This window comes from Mus musculus, chromosome X (genome assembly GCF_000001635.26).
Source record: "Mus musculus strain C57BL/6J chromosome X, GRCm38.p6 C57BL/6J".
In the NCBI taxonomy this organism is placed as follows: Eukaryota; Metazoa; Chordata; class Mammalia; order Rodentia; family Muridae; genus Mus; species Mus musculus.
In genome coordinates, this window is record NC_000086.7 from 137,529,979 (window position 1) to 137,552,228 (window position 22,250).

A 22,250-nucleotide genomic window follows, 5' to 3' on the forward strand; every position below is an offset into this window, starting at 1 on the left:
ACATTCTATTAGTTTATGTCTTTTCATTGGGGAATTGAGACCATTGATATTGAGAGTTATTGATGACCAATGATTGTTAATTTCTGTTATTTGTTGATGTTGGTGATGGTGATGGTTGTGGTGGTGGTGGTGCAAGAGGTATATGTGTGTGTGTGTATGTGTATGTGTGTAGAGATGGATTTGTAGATAGAATTTGTTTAAATTTGACTTTATCTTGAAATATCATATTTTCTCCATGTATGGTGATTGAGAGTTTTGCTGAGTATAGTAATCTGGGCTGCCATCTGTGTTCTTTTAGAGCCTGTAACACATCTGTACAGACCTCCCTGGCTTTTACAGTCTCCATTAAAAAGTTGGGTGGAATTCTAATTGTTCTGCCTTTGTATGCTGGTCTTTTTCCCTTGTAGCTTTCTTTCTTTATTCTGTATGTTTAGTTGTTTGATTGTCATGTAGCAAGTGAATTTATTTTTTGGTCTATCTATTTGGTGTCTGTATGCTTCTTGTACCTTGAAAGGAAACTCCTTCTTTAAATTTAAATTAGCATTTTTCTATGATTTTGCTGAAGTCATTTTATGGGCCTTTGACCTAGAATTATTTTTCCTCTGTTTCTGTTATTCTTATTATTTTCATAATGTTCTAGATTTCCTGGAGTGTTTTTTGTTTTGTTTTGTTTTTAGATTTAACCTTTTCTTTACCCAATGTATCAGTTTCTTTTATTGTATCTTCAATGCCTGAGATTCTCTCTTCCATCAATTGCATCCTGTTGGTGAATCTTTTTTTTTCCTGTAGCTCTTGTCAGAATTTCTAAATATTTCATTTCCAGAAATCCCTCAGTTTGTGTTTTCTTCATTGCCTCTATTTCCATTTTCAGGCCTTGAATATTTTTTTTTCAACTGTATGTGTTTTCTTGGATTTCTTTAAAGGGTATTCTTTTCCTTCTAATTTGTTTGTTTGTTTTTAACCCCTGGATTTCATTATGTAGTTAGTCATTTCCTCTTTACTGACCTCTATCGTTTTCTTATATCTGGATTTAAGGTCTTTTTCTTGTATTGTAGCTATGTTGGAATATTCAGGGTCTCCATTGATAACACAGCTGGCCTCTAGTGGAGACATATTGCCTTGGTGTTAATTATTGTGTTTTTATGCCAGCAGTTAGGCGTCTGGGTATGGGATGATTACAGGTATAGGTGTTGATTCCTAGATTTGTCTTTGTTGGGTGGATGCTTTGTTACTTGGTTTATTTCCTCTCTGGACTTTTGGAGTTTGGTAGTTGTGTGGTGCTTATTTTCCTGATGTGCTCAGCTGATATGCTTACATGGAATAATTGTTAGTGGAGGCTGGGATACTGGGATGAATTTAAGCAAGGAAGGTTAGAGGTGAAGGTCTTGTGATCCCTTGAGGATGGAGTCAGAGAGGAAAGAATGTTCAAAGTAGGTTTCCTCCTACAGAGCTAGGGATGAGGCTTGAGGTATTGGATCTCAGGAGCAGTAGATGATAAATAGATCTACCTTCTGTCTGTGTTGCTCTGTGAAGAGCAGTTCTTGTGTTCGCAAGGGGTACCTGCTAGAATTATGGTCTGAGACAAAGCAACCAATAGGGGTGTTTGGAGAGAGGTTATAAGGGAAAGATCTGTTGGATCAATGGGGGTTGGGAGCAGGAAACAATAAAGGCTATCATAGTTGCTCTGTTGCAGAGTTGGGCATGAGACAGGGGGTTGGCTCTGGGAAAGCTGAGCTACAGCATGGTTTTTAAACTATAGATTGGAAATCATCATTTTTTTTTTCCTCTGATGTTTTTTATTAGGTATTTTCCTCATTTACATTTCCAATGCTATCACAAAAGTCCCCCATACCCTCCCACCCACCCAACCCCACTTTTTGGCCCTGGCGTTCCCCTGTACTGGGGCATATAAGGTTTGCAAGTTCAATGGGCCTCTCTTTCCAGTGATGGCTGACTACGCCATCTTTTGATACATATGTAGCTAGAGTAAAGAGCTCCGGGGTACTGATTAGTTCATAATGTTCTTCCACCTATAGGGTTGCAGATCCCTTTAGCTCCTTTTAGATTGCTTTTGGCAATTCTGGGTCTTCAATTCTATTCCATTGGTCTACTTGTCTGTCACTATACCAGTACCATGCAGTTTTTATCACAATTGCTCTGTAGTAAAGCTTTAGGTCAGGCATGGTGATTCCACTAGAGGTTCTTTTATCCTTGAGAAGACTTTTTGCTATCCTAGGTTTTTTTTTATTCCAGATGAATTTGCAAATTGCTCCTTCTAATTCGTTGAAGAATTGAGTTGGAATTTTGATGGGGATTGCATTGAATCTGTAGATTGCTTTTGGCAAGATAGCCATTTTTACAATGTTGATCCTGCCAATCCATGAGCATGGGAGATCTTTCCATCTTCTGAGATCTTCTTTAATTTCTTTCTTCAAAGACTTGAAGTTCTTATCATACAGATCTTTCACTTCCTTAGTCAGAGTCACACCATATTATATTATTTGTGACTATTGAGAAGGGTGTTGTTTCCCTAATTTCTTTCTCAGCCTGTTTATCCTTTGTGTAGAGAAAGGCCATTGACTTGTTTGAGTTAATTCTATATCCAGCTACTTCACTGAAGCTGTTTATCAGGCTTAGGAGTACTCTGGTGGAATTTTTTAGGTCACTTATATATACTATCATATCATCTGCAAAAAGTGATATTTTGACTTCTTCCTTTCCAATTTGAATCCCCTTGATCTCCTTCTGTTGTCTAATTGCTCTGGCTAGTATTTCAAGTACAATGTTGAATAGGTAGGGAGAAAGTGGGCAGCCTTTTCTAGTCCCTGATTTTAGTGGGATTGCTTCCAGCTTCTCACCATATACTTTGATGTTGGCTACTGGTTTGCTGTAGATTGGTTTTATTATGTTTAGGTATGGGCCTTGAATTCCTGATCTTTCCAAGACTTTTATCATGAATGGGTGTTGGATTTTGTCAAATCCTTTCTCAGTGTCTAAGGAGATGATCATGTGGTTTTTGTCTTTGAGTTTGTTTATATAATGGATTACGATGATGGATTTCCATATATTAAACCATCCCTGTATCCCTGGAATAAAACCTACTTGGTCAGGATGGATGATTGTTTTAATATGTTCTTGGATTTGATTAGCGAGAATTTTATTGAGTGTTTTTGCATCGATATTCATAAGGGAAATTGGTCTGAAGTTCTCTATCTTTGTTGGATTTTTCTGTGGTTTAGGTATCAGAGTAATTGTGGCTTCATACAGTGAGTTGGGTAGAGTACCTTCTACTTCTATTTTATGGAATAGTTTGTGCAGAACTGGAATTAGATCTTCTTTGAAGGTCTGATAGAACTCTGCACTAAAACCATCTGGTCCTGGGTTTTTTTTTTTTTGGTTGGGAGACTATTAATGACTGCTTCTATTTCTTTAGGGGATATAGGACTGTTTAGATCATTAACCTGATCTTGATTTAACTTTGGTACCTGGTATCTGTCTAGAAACTTGTCCATTTCATCAAGGTTTTCCAGTTTGGTTGAGTATAGCCTGTTGTAGAAGGATCTGATGGTGTTTTGGATTTCTTCAGGATCTGTTGTTATGTCTCCCTTTTCCTTTCTGATTTTGTTAATTAGGATGCTTTCCCTGTGCCCTCTAGTGAGTCTGGCTAAGGGTTTATCTATCTTGTTGATTTTCTCAAAGAACCAACTCCTCATTTGGTTAATTCTTTGAATAGTTCTTCTTGTTTCCACTTGGTTGATTTCATCATTGGGTTTGATTATTTCCTGCTGTCTACTCCTCTTGGGTGAATTTTCTTCCTTTTTTTCTAGAGCATTTAGCTGTGTTGTCAAGCTGCTAATGTGTGCTCTCTCTAGTTTCTTTTTGGAGGCACTCAGAGCTATGAGTTTTCCTCTTAGAAATGCTTTCATTGTGTCCAATAAGTTTGGGTATGTTGTGGCTTCATTTTCATTAAACTCCAAAAAGTCCTTAATTTCTTCTTTATTCCTTCCTTGACCAAGGTATCACTGAGAAGAGTGTTGTTCAGTTTCCATGTGAATGTTGACTTTCTATTATTTATGTTGTTATTGAAGATCAGCCTTAGTACATGGTGATCTGATAGGATGCATGGGACAATTTCAATATTTTTGTATATGTTGAGGCTTGTTTTGTGACCAATTATATGTTCAACTTTGGAGAAGGTACCATGAGGTGCTGAGAACAAGGTATATCCTTTTGTTTTAGGATAAAATGTTCTGTAGATATCTGTCAGATCCATTTGTTTCATAACTTTTTTTAGTTTCACGGTGTCCCTGTTTAGTTTCTGTTTCCATGATCTGTCCATTGGTGAAAGTGGTGTGTTGAAGTATCCCACTATTATTGTGTGAGGTGCAATGTGTGCTTTAAGCTTTACTAAAGTTTCCTTAATGAATGTGGCTGCCCTTGTATTTGGAGCATAGATATTCAGAATTGAGAGTTCCTCTTGGAGGATTTTACCTTTGATGAGTATGAAGTGCCCTTCCTTTTCTTTTTTGATGACTTTGGGTTAGAAGTCAATTTCATTAGATATTAGAATGGCTACTCCAGCTTGTTTCTTCCTACCATTTGCTTGGAAAATTGTTTTCCAGCCTTTCATTCTGAGGTAGTGTCTATCTTTTTTTCTGAGATGAGTTTCCCGTAAGCAGCAAAATGTTGGGTCCTGTTTGTGTAGCCAGTCTGTTAGTCTATGTCTTTTAATTGGGGAGTTGAGTCCATTGATATTAAGAGATATTAAGGAAAAGTAATTGTCGCTTCCTATTATTTTTGTTGTTAAAGTTGGCATTCTGTTCTTGTGGCTGTCTTCTTTTAGGTTTGTTGAGGGATTACCTTCTTACTTTTTCTAGGACATGGTTTCCATCCTTGTATTGTTTTTTTTTTTTTCTGTTATTATCCTTTGAATGGCTGGATTCATGGGAAGATAATGTGTGAATTTGGATTTGTCGTGAAATACTTTGGTTTCTCCATCTAAGCTAATTGAGAGTTTGGCTGGGTATAGTAGCCTGGGCTGGAATTTGTGTTCTCTTAGTGTCTGTATAACATCTGTCCAGGCCCTTCTGGCTCTCATAGTCTCTGGTGAAAAAATCTGATGTAATTCTGATAGGCTTGCCTTTATATGTTACTTGACCTTTTTCCCTTACTGCTTTTAGTATTCTATCTTTATTTAGTGCATTTGTTGTTCTGATTATTATGTGTGGGGAGGAATTTCTTTTCTGGTCCAGTCTATTTGGAGTTCTGTAGGCTTCTTGTATGTTCATGGGCATCTTTTTCTTTAGGTTTGGGAAGTTTCTTCTATAATTTTGTTGAAGATATTTCCCGGTCCTTTGAGTTGAAAATCTTCATTCTCATCTACTCCTATTATCTGTTGGTTTGGTCTTCTCATTGTGTCCTGGATTTCCTGGATATTTTGAGTTAGGATCATTTTGCATTTTGTATTTTCTTTGATTGTTGTGCTGATGTTCTCTATGGAATCTTCTGCACCTGAGATTCTCTCTTCCATCTCTTGTATTCTGTTGCTGATGCTCAGATCTATGATTCCATATTTCTTTCCTAGCTTTTCTATCTCCAGCGTTGCCTCACTTTGGGTTTTCTTTATTGTGTCTACTTCCCTTTTTAGGTCTTAGATGGTTTTATTCAATTCCATCACCTGTTTGGTTGTGTTTTCCTGCAATTCTTTAAGGGATTTTTGTGCTTCCTCTTTAATGTCTTCCACCTGTTTAGCAGTGTTCTCCTGTATTTCTTTAAGTGAGTTATTAATGTCCTTCTTGATGTCCTCTACCATCATCATGAGATATGCTTTTAAATCCAGGTCTAGCTTTTTGGGTGTGTTGGGGTGCCCTGGGCTGGGCGAAGTGGGAGTGCTGGGTTCTGATGGTGAGTGGTCTTGGTTTCTGTTAGTAAGATTCTTACGTTTACCTTTCGCCATCTGGTAATCTCTGGAGTTAGTTGTTATATTTATCTCTGTGTAGAGATTGTTCCTCTGGTGATTCTGTTACCGTCTATCAGCAGACCTGGGAGACTAGCTCTCTCCTCTGAGCTTCAGTGGTCAGAGCACTCTCTGCAGGCAATGTCTCCTCTTACAAGGAAGGTGCACAGATATCTGGCATTTAGACCTCCTCCTGGCTGAAGATGAAGGCCCAAAACAAGACCTTTCCCAGAAGCTGTGTTGCTTTGTCCTGTCCTAGAAGCTGTTAGCTTCTGTGGTGCACACTCTCACCTGTGCAGACTACTTTGGGCGGAGTCCCGGAACCAAGATGGCTCCCATTGATCCTGAGGCAAAGGGCTCCCGGGCCAGGAGGACACCTGTCCTCTGGCCAGGAGGGTGGCCAGATGTCTGGGGCCTGAAAAGGGGACTGTCTCAGAAGCTCTGTGGCTCCGGTCTGTCCCAGAAGCTGTCAGCTTCTGTGGTGCACACTCTCACCTGTGCAAACTAAGTTCGGTGGAGTCCTGGAACCAAGATGGCTCCCGCCAATCTTGAGGCTGGAAATCATCCTTTTTGTTGTCTATAATTTAAAACTGTATAAAATGTAAATTATACCTTTCTCTTGAAATCTCATTAGAACTAAACTTTGAGCTAGTCTTTCCAGGAAGACTTTCAATGCTCAAATTTAAAAATTAAGTAGTATTATGGTAGTTAATTCCTATACATTATGATTTCCTAGACATGTTCCCAGTTTTCAGCTTTCAGAAACATTGGTCTTCAGTTAAATGATATTATTTTATTACTGTTACTCGTCCTTATGTCCACTTTTCATCCATTCATATGATTTGTGTTCTTACTGTTTTCTTTAACCATACTCACTAGAAATTTACTCATTTTTATTATATTTTTCCTCCTGATGAAAGACATTCTGGTTTTCTTCTTTTACTCATAATTAATTAGCTTTAGTCTTTAATTTATTATCTACCCCCTTTTTCTTTTGGCTTTGTCCTCTTGATATATATATGTAGCTTGTCATAGGCTTTTTGGGTTGTCACTCTTTATTATGGCTATTCAATGCTATATTTTCTCCTCAGAATCTTGCTTTTGTTTCATCCAAGAAGTTTTGCTCTATTGTGTTTTCATTACCTTGTTTCAAGTATTTTTAAGTTTCCATTGAGTGTTTTGATTATAGGACTAGGTGGCTTAGATGATTGCAATGCAGCCTGAGCATTAGTTGAGAGCCTTCTAATACCCTAAATCTGATCAAAGTTGGCAGAATTATGAGTTACTAGTAAATTTGCTAAACCACTTCATTCAGTATTTGTTAAATAGGGGCTTGAAAGATGGCTCAATTGTTAAGAGTACATACTACTCTGACAGAAGACACAAGTTTGGTTTGCAGAACTCTTGTCCATGGGCTCATAACTACCTGCAACTCAAGTTCTAAAGAATCCAACATCTGCTTCTAGCCTCTGAAGGCACTGGCACTCATATACGTGTGTGTATATACACACACACACTAAATAAATACATAAATAAATAATAAAATAAAAATAAAAGAAAAACAAAAAAACCCTCTAAATATTTGGCCTCTTCATCATTTGTAGGAACTCTGAGATATTATAGAAAGATATTTTTGTAATTTAAAAAGACATGTCAACATATTCCAGGACAGTTGTCTCCAGAAAACTCAGGGAAATGGTAGGCCCCTGATTTTCAGAGCTTTTATTTTAAAGCTATCAACACTTTGAAGTTCCAGTTCATAATGCATTGTGAACACAATATTATCAAAAATATACATAGGCTAGTTAATGATGTCTTATGAGATAGCAAAAGACCTAGTATATTATATTACAACAAGTAGTCAGTGTGTTCTTTGAATAAGATGGTGAAAATTAGAGAGACGTGGATTCTTTTTAGATTAATGAAAACTACTTTAGGTCTTTTCTGCCTAATGGTACATAGAAAGAAAGTAAGAAAGAAAAAAGCATTGACCAGAATGCTAACTACACACCAGGTGCTAGACACTATGCTGAGTTTATCCAGGCTCTTTAAATTACTACATCTAGAAGAGCAGCTGTAAAATAGAGTATCATACTGATTGAGAATGAACATAATTCACTGATGGTTTTTAAGACCTGACTCTTGAATGAAAGCAAAATATGGTATTTAAATTGGACATGAAAGGAATAAAAAAAATCCTCCCACAAATTTGATGGTATCATTATTTTTCTGCTTCTTATGGGACTTTTGCATTATATTTAGTTTGCTGTTTTGTCAGCCAGGGAAATTCCACAGGCTTTCATGACTCTTCTGTATACAAAATAGTCCTTAAAACTCACAGACCATATGAAGCTCAAGAAGAAGAAAGACCAGAGAGTGGATGCTTCAGTCCTACTTAGAAGGGGGAACAAGATAATCACCTGATGTGGAGGGTGGTAGGGATTTGGAAAGAAGAGAGGAGGAGAGGAAAAAGGGAGACAGATTAGGTGTGGGAGGAGATGGAGTAGATGTACAGAGGGACAGGAAATTGAACAGAGATATGTAGCAATGGGAGATAGGAAACTGGAAGTAGCCACAAGAAAGTCCTAGAAGCCAGGAAAGCAAGAGGCTCCCACACCCCAACAGGTATGGGGATGACATTAACTGAAATACTCAACAAAGGGGAGTGAGAACATGTAGAAGCTATATCCAGAGGTTAGGCACGGCCCCCTGTTAAAGGACTAGGCCATCCACCCTTCTCAAAATTTTAACACAGAATTGCTCCTGTCAAAAGGATATACAGAGACAAAGATTGTAGCAGAGACTGAAGGAAAGGCCATCCAGAGGACTGCCCCACTGGGGTATCCATCCCACATGCAGACACCAAACCCAGACACTATTGTGGATGCCAAGAAGTGCTTGCTAACAGGAGCTTGATATGGATGTCTCTTGAGAGGTTCTGCCAGTGCCTTACTAATACAGAAGTGGATGCTCTCAGTCGTCTATTGGACTGAGCACAGGGTCCCCAATGGAGGAGTTAGAAGGACTGAAGGAGCTGAAAGGGGTTTGAAACCCCACAGGAAGAACAACAATATCAACCAACCAGACCCCTTCCCCACCAGAGCTCCCAGGGACTAACATCAACCAAGCAATACATATGGAGTGACCCATGGCTCCAGTTGCATATGTAGCAGAGGATTGCCTTATCTCAAATCAATTGGAGGAGAAGCCCTTGGTCCTGTGGAGGCTCGATGACCCAGTGTAGGGGGATGCCAGCGCAATGAGTTGGAAGTTGGGAGTGGGTGGGTGGGTGTGGGAGTGGGTGGGTGGATGAGTGGGTGTGGGAGTGGGTGGGTGGGTTGGTGGGGGAGCACCCTCATAGAAGCAGGGGGAGCGGGGATGGGATAGGGATATTTTGGAGGGGAAACTGGGAAGGAGGATAACATTTGAAATGTAAATAAATAAAATAGTCAATAAAATTAAAAAAAACAGTGAGGAGCATGTTTCATTTTTAAAACAGTTATTGCAACATGTATATAGTTTGAGGAAATTTAACATAGAATTGGTTTATAGACCACTGCACCAATAGAGAGAGGGCAATGATTTCCTCTTGCCAACTTATCATTCCAATTTGTCATTTCATTCCTTAATTCTTAGAATTTGCTAATAGACCACAGGGCTTGTGCATCCCTAGGGATTAGTGTAACTCAGTGTCCAATAATTGCTAAACATGCTAGGTATTTCTCTTTTGCCAGCATACAGTTATTATGACATTTAGCTAAATATTCCTTTTGATAACACCAGGGAGGAAGATGTGAAGTATGTATCTGTGGTGGTATTAGAGTATCCTTCGTTAATGAGCTTGTTGATCTGTGAACTGTCATAGTTTTGGGGAAATTGTGCTAGAGGTTTGATATTACTGAAGTTTTCATTTATTTTAGTCTAAAAGTCTCACAGGTAATTCCCTACTATACTACTCAGTTCTTTTACATGTCACTTCATCCTAAATGACACTCTGTTTTGATTTTTATTTAATGAAATTATGTTTCATTTATATACTATAAATGTATATTGTATGAAAAATTTTAATAAAAATGAAAAGTACCATTATTCTAGCACTGCTGATTACAGTAGGTGTGCTAACTTTGTCTTTCGACGCTCAGTACTGCTTAATGTCTGCTGCTCTTAAATATTTTTATTCGTTTTGAAATAAGGGACTCTATTTCTAAGGTGGCTTTCCCACATTTATCTCCAAATTACAGAAGTCATCCATTAGTTGTGATGGTTTACTTCAATATCATATTTTACATGTGAAATATAACACACATTTCAACGAAATCTTAAAGCATATATGTGCAATCTGTTGAGCTATTTAAAAAGTGAATGTTCACAGAATACTAATGTAGAATACAAGATACAGTATGCCCTGTGAGCAAATGAAGTCAGAGTAACCAATGTCTCAGACCCAAGTGAGTTGCAAATTTCCTGCTGGGTGAGGCTCAAAGTGATGGCAAAACCTTCTGATGGCATGTGCATAAAGTATACACTGTAGCTTTTTTCCACCCAGATATTTAAGGCCCGAAGAGTGCTTCCCTACAGAGAAGGCTCCCACTGAGATTGGCTAAATTTGTTTCCTTTTTAGGTGTATATTTTAACCCTCCCTTCATGTTTATCTGTTTGTAAGAACTCTGACTCTTTGTTCAGCTGTATGCAATAACACTGACTCTCTGTTCAATTGTATATAATAAACATTCTGAGCTTCCAGAGTACTGTGGCTTCTTCATCCAGGAGCCCAGACCACCTAATCCCACGTTTTCTGTCCATGTGTCTGTCCTTTCTTCATTCCATTTCCCTCACACTGTGGTATAATACTATCCTAGTCTTTTTTTAAAAATTAGGTATTATCCTCATTTACATTTCCAATGCTATCCCAAAAGTCCCCCATACCTTCCCCACAACTCCCTTACCTACCCACTCCCACTTTTTGGCCCTAGCATTCCCCTGTACTGGGGCATATAAAGTTTGCATGACCAATGGGCCTCTCTTTCCAGTGATGGCTGACTAGGCCATCTTTTTATACATATGCAGCTAGAGTCAAGAGCTCCGGGGTACTGGTTAGTTCATAATGTTGTTCCACCTATAGGATTGCAGATCCCTTTAGCTCCTTGGGTACTTTCTCTCTAGCTCCTTCATTGGGGGCCCTGTGATCCATCCAATAGCTGACTGTGAGCATCCACTTATGTGTTTGCTAGGCCCCAGCATAGTCTCACAAGAGACAGCTATATCAGGATCCTTTCAGCAAAATCTTGCTAGTATATGCAATGGTATCAGCGATTGGATGCTGATTATGGGGTGGATCCCTGGTTATGGCAGTCTCTAGATGGTCCATCCTTTTGTCTCAGCTCCAAACTTTGTCTCTGTAACTCCTTCCATGGGTGTTTTGTTCCCAATTCTAAGAAGGGGCAAAGTGGCCACACTTTGGTCTTCGTTCTTCTTGAGTTTCATGTGTTTTGCAAATTGTAACTTCTATCTTGGGTATTTTAAGTTTCTGGGCTAATATCCACTTATCAGTGAGTACATATCATTTGAGTTCTTTTGTGACTGAGTTACCTCACTCAGAATAATGCCCTCCAGGCCCAACCATTTGCCTAGGAATTTCATAAATTCATTCTTTTTAATAGCTGAGTAGTACTCCATTGTGTAAATGTACCACATTTTTTGTATCCATTCCTCTGTTGAGGGGCATCTGGGTTCTTTGCAGCTTCTGGCTATTATAAATGAGGCTGCTATGAACATAGTGGAGCATGTGTCTTTCTTACTAGTTGGAACATCTTCTGGATATATGCCCAGGAGAGGTATTGCAGGATCGTCTGGTAGTACTGTGTCCAATTTACTGAGGAACCACCAGACTAATTTCCAGAGAGGTTGTACAAGCTTGCAATCCCCCCAAAATGGAAGAGTGTTTCTCTTTCTCCACATCCTTGCCAGCATCTGCTGTCACCTGAATTTTTGATCTCAGCCATTCTGACTGGAGTGAGATGGAATCTCAGGGTTGTTTTGATTTGCATTTCTCTGATGATTAAGGATGCTGAACATTTTTTCAGGTGTTTCTCAGCCATTTGGTATTTCTCAGGTGAGAATTCTTTTCATAGCTCTGAGCCCCATTTTTAATGGGGTTATTTGATTTTCTGGAGTCCACATTCTTGAGTTCTTTGTATATATTGGATATTAGTCCCCTATCTGATTTAGGATAGGTAAAGATCATTTTCCAATCTGTTGGTGGCCTTTTTGTCTTATTGACGGTGTCTTTTGCCTTACAGAAGATTTGCAGTTTCATGAGGTCCCATTTGTCAATTCTCAATCTTACATCACAAGCCATTGCTGTTCTATTCAGGAATTTTTCCCCTGTTACATATCTTCAAGGCTTTTCCCTACTTTCTCCTCTATAAGTTTCAGTGTCTCTGGTTTTATGTGGAGTTCCTTAATCCACTTAGATTTGACATTAGTACACGAAGATAGGAATGGATCAATTCTCATTCTTCTACATGATAACCACCAGTTGTCCCAGAACCATTTGTTGAAAATGCTGTCTTTTTTCCACTGGATGGTTTTAGATCCCTTGTCAAAGATCAAGTGACCATAGGTGTGTGGGTCCATTTCTGTGTCTTCAATTCTATTCCATTGGTCTACTTGTCTGTCACTATACCAGTACCATGCAGTTTTTATCACCATTGCTCTGTAGTAGAGCTTTAGGTCAGGCATGGTGATTCCACCAGAGGTTCTTTTATCCTTGAGAAGAGGTTTTGTTATCCTAGGGTTTTTGTTATTCCAGATGAATTTGCAGAGTGCTCTTTTTAATTCGTTGAAGAATTGAGTTGGAATTTTGATGGGGATTGCATTGCATCTGTAGATTGCTTTTGGCAAGATAGCCATTTTTACAATGTTGATCCTGCCAATCCATGAGCATGGGAGATCTTTCCATCTTCTGAGATCTTCTTTAATTTCTTTCTTCAGAGACTTGAATTTCTTATCATACAGATCTTTCACTTCCTTAATTAGAGTCAAGTCTAGGTATTTTATATTATTTGTGGCTATTGAGAAGGGTGTTGTTTCCCTAATTTCTTTCTCAGCCTGTTTGTCCTTTGTGTAGAGAAAGGCCATTGACTTGTTTGAGTTAATTCTATATCCAGCTACTTCACTGAAGCTGTTTATCAGGCTTAGGAGTTCTCTGGTGGAATTTTAAGGTCGCTCATATATACTATCATATCATCTGTAAAAAGTGATATTTTGACTTCTTCCTTTCCAATTTGAATCCCCTTGATCTCCTTTTGTTGTCTAATTGCTCTGGCTAGTACTTCAAGTACAATGTTGAATAGGTAGGGAGAAAGTGGGCAGCCTTGTCTAGTCCCTGATTTTAGTGGGATTGCTTCCAGCTTCTCTCCATTTACTTTGATGTTGGCTACGGGTTTGCTATAGATTGCTTTTATCATGTTTAGGTATGGGCCTTGAATTCCTGATCTTTCCAAGACTTTTATCATGAATGGGTGTCGGATTTTGTCAAATCATTTCTCAGCGTCTAAGGAGATGATCATGTGGTTTTTGTCTTTGAGTTTGTTTATATAATGGATTACTTTGATGGATTTCCATATATTAAACCATTCCTGCATCCCTGGAATAAAACCTACTTGGTCAGGATGGATGATTGTTTTAATATGTTCTTGGATTTAGTTAGCGAGAATTTTATTGAGTGTTTTTGCATCGATATTCATAAGGGAAATTGGTCTGAAGTTCTCTATCTTTGTTGGATTTTTCTGTGTTTAGATATCAGAGTAAGTGTGGCTTCATAGAATGAGTTGGGTAGAGTACCTTCTACTTCTATTTTGTGGAATAATTTGTGTAGAACTGGAATTAGATCGTCTTTGAAGGTCTGATAGAACTCTGCACTAAACCCATCTGGTCCTGGGCTTTTTTTGGTTGGGAGACTATTAATGACTGCTTCTATTTCTTTGGGGGATATGGGACTGTTTACATAGTTAATTTGATCTTGATTTAACTTTGGTAACTGGTATCTGTCTAGAAATTTGTCCATTTCGTCCAGGTTTTCTAGTTTTGTTGAGTAAAGCCTTTGGAGAAAGATCTGATGGTGTTTTGGATTTTTTCAGGATCTGTTGTTATGTCTCCCTTTTCATTTCTGATTTTGTTAATTAGGATACTGTCCCTGTGCCCTCTTGTGAGTCTGCCTAAGGGTTCATCTATCTTGTTGATTTTCTCAAAGAACCAGCTCCTCTTTGGTTGATTATTTGAATAGTTCTTCTTGTTTCCACTTGGTTGATTTCACCTATGAGTTTGATTATTTACTGCTGTCTACTCCTCTTGGGTGAATTTGCTTCCTTTTTTTTTCTAGAGGTTTTAGGTGTGTTGTCAAGCTGCTAGTATGTGCTCTCTCTAGTTTCTTTTTGGAGGCACTCAGACCTATGAGTTTCTCTCTTAGAAATGCTTTCATTGTGTCCAATAAGTTTGGGTATGTTGTGGCTTCATTTTCATTAAACTCTAAAAAGTCTTTAATTTCTTTCTTTATTCCTTCCTTGACCAAGGTATCATTGAGAAGAGTGTTGTTCATTTTACACGTGAATGTTAGCTTTCCATTATTTATGTCGTTATTGAAGATCAGCCTTAGTCCATGGTGGTATGATAGGATGCATGGGACAATTTCAATATTTTTAGATCTGTTGAGGCTTGTTTTGTGACCAATTATATGTTCAATTTTGGAGAAGGTACCATGAGGTGCTGAGAAGAAGGTATATCCTTTTGTTTTATGATAAAATTTTCTGTAGATATCTGTTAAGTCCATTTGTTTCATCACTTCTGTTAGTTTCACTGTGTCCCTGCTTAGTTTGAGCTTTACTAAAGTTTCTTTAATGAATGTGGCTGCCCTTGCATTTGGAGCATAGATATTCAGAATTGAGTGTTTGTCTTGGAGGATTTTACCTTTGATGAGTATGAAGTGCCCCTCCTTGTCTTTTTGATAACTTTGTGTTGGAAGTCGATTTTATTTGATATTAGAATGGCTACTCCAGCTTGTTTCTTCAGACCATTTGCTTGGAAAATTGTTTTCTAGCTTTTCACTCTGGGGTAGTGTCTGTTTTTTTTTTCCCTGAGATGGGTTTCCTGTAAGCAGCAGAATGTTGGGTCCGGTTTGTGTAGCCAGTCTGTTAGTCTATGTGTTTTTATTGGGGAATTGACTCCATTGATATTAAGAAGAGATATTAAGGAAAAGTAATTGTTGCTTCCTATTATTTTTGTTTTTAGAGTTGGCATTCTGTTTTTGTGGTTGTCTTCTTTTTGGTTTCTTGAGGGATTACTTTCTTGCTTTTTCTAGGGTGTGGTTTCCATCCTTGTATTAGTTTTTCTCTGTTATTATCCTTTGAAGGGCTGGATTCGTGGAAAGATAATGTGTGAATTTTGTTTTGTCATGGAATACTTTGTTTTCTCCATCTATGGTAATTGAGAGTTTGGCTGGGTATAGTAGCCTGGGCTGGCATTTGTGTTCTCTTAGGGTCTTTATACCATCTGTCCAGGAACTTCTGGCTTTCATAGTCTCTTGTTAAAAGTCTGGTGTAATTATGATAGGCCTGCCTTTATATGTTACTTGACCTTTTTCCCTTACTGCATTTAATATACTATCTTTATTTAGTGCATTTTTTGTTCTGATTGTTATGTGTCAGGAGGAATTTCTTTTCTGGCCCATTCTATTTGGAGTTCTGTAGGCTTCTTCTATGTTCATGGGCATCTTTTTCTTTAGGTTTGGGAAGTTTTATTCTATAATTTTTTGAAGACATTTGCTGGCCCTTTAAGTTGAAAATCTTCATTCTCATCTACTCCTATTGTCAGTAGGTTTGCTCTTCTCATTTTGTCCTGGATTTGCTGGATGTTTTGAGTTAGGATCTTTTTGCATTTTGTATTTTCTTTGATTGTTGTGCTGATGTTCTCTATGGAATCTTCTGCACCTGATATTCTCTCTTCCATCTCTTGTATTCTGTTGCTGATGCTCTCATCAATGGTTCCAGATTTCTTTCCTAGCTTTTCTGTCTCCAGCATTGCCTCACTTTGGGTTTTCTTTATTGTATCTACTTCCCTTTTTAGGTCTTGGATGGTTTTATTCAATTCCATAACCTGTTTGGTTGTGTTTTCCTGCAATTCTTTAAAGGATTTTTGTGCTTCGTCTTTAAGGTCTTCTACCTGTTTAGCAGTGTTCTCCTGTATTTCTTTAAGTGAGTAATTAAAGTCCTTCTTGACGTCCTCTACCATCATCATGATATATGCTCTTAAATCAGGGACTATCTTTTCGGGTGTGTTGGGGTGCCCAGGACTGGGTGGGTTGGGAGTGCTGCGTTCTGATGATGGTGAGTGGTCTTGGTTTCTCATAGTAAGAATCTTATGTTTGCCTTTCGCCATCTGGTAATCTCTGCAGTTAGTTGTTGTAGTTGTCTCTGGTTAGATCTTGTTCCTCAGGTGTTTATGTTAGCCTCTATCAGCAGACCTGGGAGACTAGCTCTCTCCTGAGTTTTAATGTTCAGAGTACTCTCTGCAGGCAAGCTCTCCTCTTGCAGGGAAGGTGCCCAGATATGTGGTGTTCGAACCTGCCTCCTGGCAGAAGTTGTGATCCTCTCACCAGAGGTCTTAAGATCCCGTGGAGGGTCCTGTGGGTACCTTGCGGGTGTCTTCAGACTCCACACCCAAGGTACCCTAGTGCTGGCATGGACCAGAAGGGACTTGTGACCCTGATCAGGTCGGGTTTTCTGCACCCTAATTAATGCAGTCTCAGGTCCTGTGTGATTGGATTGGAGCAGAAGCTGTGTTCCACTCACCAGAGGTCTTAAGATACCATGGAGGGTCCTGTGGGTACCTTGCGGGTGTCTTTAGACTCCACGCCCTAGGTACCCCAGTGCTGGCGTGGACCAGAAGGGACTTGTGACCCTGATCAGGCTGGGTTTTCTGCTTCCCTAATTCCTATCCTGGTCTTTATGGTATTAATTTTTATACATTTATTTTTAATTTTACTATTTAAGTGTGCATCTATAATCACACAAGTAAAAGAACATATTTTTAAATGCTGCTTCAATGGAAGTGTACATCATTAGTAATGGATTACTAATTAGTAGATAGGGATATATGTTATTTTGTCCAGTTTACTCATTGTTAGATTTGTAAACTTTATACAAAGCTCTATTTTTATTTTTATATAGCTTTTGTTTTATGAATATCTGCATATGGCTTGTTGTTTACAAAATGTATACTAAAATTTTATCCCCAGTTCTACAGTACTTAATGCTTAACGGGGGATGCTTTATTTATTGGAGAAAGTACCCTAGTGAAAGGATTAATGCTACATATAAAAAGCTTGTTTGTCTTTGGTTACTCTCTGCCATATGAGGAGCTATTTGCCCACATATTCCCATGTGAAATGTAACATACACTTCAAATACTACCTTCCTTCCTATAATGCACACTGAGAGAACCTCACCAGACAGAAGATGCTGAGGAGACGATTTAGGACGTTGCAGGCTTCAGAACTATGAGAAGCAATTTCTGCTCTTTGTAAATTATTCAGTTTTGGGTGTGTTATGATGTCAGAAAATAGACTAATGCAAGTACTTCCTTTCTAAAGGCCTTAACCTCTCAATAATAACACATTAGGGATGATAAGTGAATCTGTGGATTTTGGAACTGCACATTCAGAACATAGTGGTAATGTTAAGAAACTGTCAATGTGCATGTTTTTCAGTTAGGTGTATGCTCAGAAACAGAGTTATTCTTTTTCTGTCAATCCACACTTTCCTCTGCATGCTTCTTTTTGCATATTGTCAGAGGTATATTCAGTTTCCTAATTCTTTATTGCAAATATTTGCAAGCCCTGATTTTATTCTCAATTATGACTTCTTTACTTATACCTAGAATCTCTATTTTTCACTATGTTGTCCTGCCTATTCTCTGTTTAAATATTTCTTTCTCTTCCTTGGATCTAGCAAATTTTAAAAAAATCTATGTCCAAAAATAATTTAATATTTAAAGCTCAGTGATTCTATTTCTAGGCTTTCTTACTACTTGTCTTTCTTGTTCAATTGCTTGGTCTGGCTGCTATCTCATTTGTGCCAGAACCCACGTTAAAATATTTGTTTTAGAAATACTTTGACATTTTAGATAACATTACTTTCTTTTCTGGAGTATTTTTGCTGCATCTGCCAGATGCCTGAGAAAACCAGCAATCTGGGATTACATTAGTTAGTAATAAGAGCAAGATAGCCTGACTTATTAAAATGACTCAGAGCTGAGTTTCAACTATGTAAAGGATGTTTTACTCTTTTTCCACTCTGAGTCTTATGGTGTTACTGTCTAAGTTTTAAATTTTATGTCTAAGTATTTTGCCAGAGCTTGTACCATCACTGGGGTGCTTAATCATCAACTGTCTGGGATAGTGCACCAAATTCAGAAATTATTTTAGTGGACTCATCTCTGTAAATTCTATTGATATTGCACTTTTCCTATTTTTAGCATTTTTACAACTCACTTCTGCATGTATTTCTCAAGTTTATGGGGATACAAATTAAAAGAAACTAAGAGAAGGTTTGGCGAAATGCTGGCTCAGCAGTTTAGAACACTTACTGACTTTTCAGAGGACCCAAATTTAGTCTCCAGAATCTAAATGGCAGCTGACCACCATCTGTCATTCCACTTCTGGGGGCTCTGATGCCCTCTTCTGTTGTCCTCGGGCACTAACCCTGCATGTGGTACAGATAAATATATGAAGGCAAAACCCACATAAAATGAAAAAAAATAATACAAGTTTTAAGAAAAATAACTTTGAATACATTTCCTTGCCCTGTTCCCTCCCCTGAGTCCAACTGTAAGGGGAGGAAGCTCTACGGGCTATTTCAGCAATAGTGGGATGAATTTTGTCCAATTATAGGCAGTGGTTTTGGCTTGTAAAAATTTTTGCTGAATTTTGGAGATCCAGTCTTCATATTCTAGTGAATGTTCTATTTTTTTCAAAAAATGTCTACATGTTATATTATATTTTCCATTTGTTATGTCACAGGAACCAACCATTTTGAATGAACATGTGATCAATCAGTGTGGATGCTTATCACTTCCAGCTTATCTGTTAAATATCCCATTTTAAAATGTAATTGAAATTGCATATGTTTGTAATGTCATCTTCTGTAGAGTATTATATGACGCTAACTGACATATAACCACATACACTCGTTTTCTGTAGGTAGAGCATTTTAAACATATTTTTGTAATTTAGAAATAGACAGTATATTTTTATTAACTGTGATTATAATCTTTTGCAATGTATTTCAGAAATTTATTCTCCCTCTCTAACTGAAACTTAGTATGCTTGGTCAGCATTTCTCCTTTCACTGCCTCCTTTCCCTCTAGGACATTATAACCATCATTATCATTTTGCTGGTATTTTCTCTTCTTGAAATTTAAGTGTACAATAATTAAAATATGAAATAATTCAGACATAGAAAAGCAAATACTGCAGCATCTCACTTATATTTTGAATCTTAAAATATTAACCATGTTGTAGAGTTTCTTATGGCTACTTCATTTAAAATTCCATCCTTCTTCTTCAGACTCTAGTGCTCCTCATCATTCCAATTTGACCACCATACTCTTGTCAGTTTCTACCATAATGTATCGTTTGCTTTCATAAAGTATATTTGTTTTTAATGTCAGCATTATGCCACCAAAATGTAAGGTCTATGCAAAGCAGAAAACTTTGCCTTGCTTATTATACAATTGTATAGTAAATATTTTAAAAGTTGGATGGTACCAACTAACACATCACTCAACTCTCATTTAAATGGAAAAACCCCTTCAGTTATTTTTAATTAAAAACAGTTTACTACAGGAAATCATGGCAGCACAAAAACATTGCCTAGATTCTAGACAATTCCTCTAGACCCCAGAGAAATAGGCTACAGACTAGTATTCCAGTAAGATGGACAAATCCGTACTCTCAATCTGGTTCATTATGGGTCTGACAACTCTGCTTCATTAAAATAAAAATTAAAACAGAGAGGAGTACAAAACCAACACATTAAAGTTGACTTGAAGAGCATACCTATGACGCAAAGACAATTTTTTTTTCTATTATCATGACAAATCTTTCCTAGTAGTCTCTGAAGTTGTGATATTGATTGGATGCTGGGATATTACTACAATAAGACATACAGCTTCCAGATCTGACTTTTGTTGTTTAACAATGGTTAAAGTGGAGAGATGATATTGCTACTTTATTTAATTTTTTCCAATTTGCATTCAGAGTCTTTGAGTCTTTGTATCTTTGCATCTATAATACACCAGAAGGTGTAGATGGTGTCAATTCATTGTATATACTACCAAATGAACAATGTGTTCTTATTGAAATATCTTGTGAGAAGTGGGGAACTCATTATGCAGAACTAGTATAAAGAATGCCTTCTCTCTATTAAATTGCTTTAACAAGTCAGGAAAATACTTTATGCAGAAATGTCTTTCTTATTCTCACCATTGCAGAAACAGAGCTGCAACCAGCTGATAGCAATTTCACTTCCCCCACCTCTATCTGAAAGTGACTATTTGGTATCTGATGCATATTAAGAAGCAAGATTAATAGAAGCCATAGTCCTTGTGAAAATATTTTTTACTATTAGCATTGCCTATAGATAATGAGACATGATGATAGTAAACAAGAAAAACTAGTGATTTTTATTGTAATTTTTCACTTTGAAAAATTTCATTTGGAGCATGTATTAATTGTACACATAGTTATGTAGCATTTCCATGAGTAAAATGTACTTTAATCATATTACTCTTTCTTTTTAAAAATTATTTTTATTAAACAATTTTATTAGACATTTTCTTCATTTACACTTCAAATGCTACCCCTAAAGTCCCCTATACCCTCCCCCTGCCCTGCTCCTCAACCCACCCACTCCTGCTTCCTGGTCCTCACATTCCCCTGTCCTGGGGCATAGAATATTTGCAAGACCAAGGGCCTCTTCTCCCAGTGATGGCCGACTAGGCCATCTTCTGCTACATATGCAGCTAGAGACATGAACTCCGAGGGTACTGGTTAGTTCATATTGTTTCATTATTTTTCTTAAGATTATAATATAGTTACATCATTTCTTTCTTTCCTCCAAACCCTTCCACATATGCCTCTTTGTTCCTTTTCAAATCTTTGGCCTTTTAAAGTACTGTTACATGCATATATCCCTTGGCCTGGGGAGATGGCCCAGTGGTTAGAATGATTACCATGTAATATGAAGATCAGAATTCAGATCCCCAGAACCCATACAAGTTCCTAGGGTGTGTGCAGACCTTCCTAAAATTTCATCCTTGGAATCCATAAATTCTAGAGCATGCTGAGAATCAATAGTAGCCATTTTGGACAGCTTTGGCCTCAACTGAGAGACTCTGCCTCTTTGAATAAGGTAGATCAATTTCATGTCCCCATATGTATCCCCACACATGGGTCTACACACAGGCAAACATGAATACAAAAACATATACAAAACGTACTCCCTTATGAAAAAATATATCCTGTTTTTGCCTTTACATGGGACAATTGTTCCGACATCGTAACCTTGATACATTATGGTTTGTTAGTATTATTAGGTTATAACTGCCTTGAATAATCTATTTTTATTTTTATTATTGGGAGACAGTGTCACTCCGGCTGGCCTGGAACTTGCAGTGTAGACCCTATTGGCACTGACTGTGGCATACTTTCTGTCTTTGTCTCCCCAGTGGTATGTTTACAGGTGTGAAGTTATTGTGCACAAGGAAAGAATAATATATTTTCATGTTTCTTCTTAGGTAAACTGTAAAAAGCAGAATTTAACATAAAGGAAGTAAGGTGCAGAGATAGAAAAGTGATGTGCACAGATGTAGAAAACAATTCTCAGCTATCCCTATACATTAAACAAAACTAGTGAGTTTGTTCCCAGACTTCTAGGCCACAGAACCACACATTTCAATTCACTTAGTGTGGAAGGATCCATAAATGTTAGAATGATTTAGAAAGTTCACTAGAGACTGCAATATCCAGTGATCCATCCCATAATTAGCCTCCAAACGATGACACCATTGCATACACTAGCAAGCATTTGCTGAAAGGACCCTGATATAGCTGTCTCTTGTGAGACTAGGCCGGGGCCTAGCAAATACATAAGTGGATGCTCACAGTCAGCTATTGGATGGATCACAGGGCCCCCAATGGAGGAGCTAGAGAAAGTATCCAAGGAGCTAAAGAGATCTG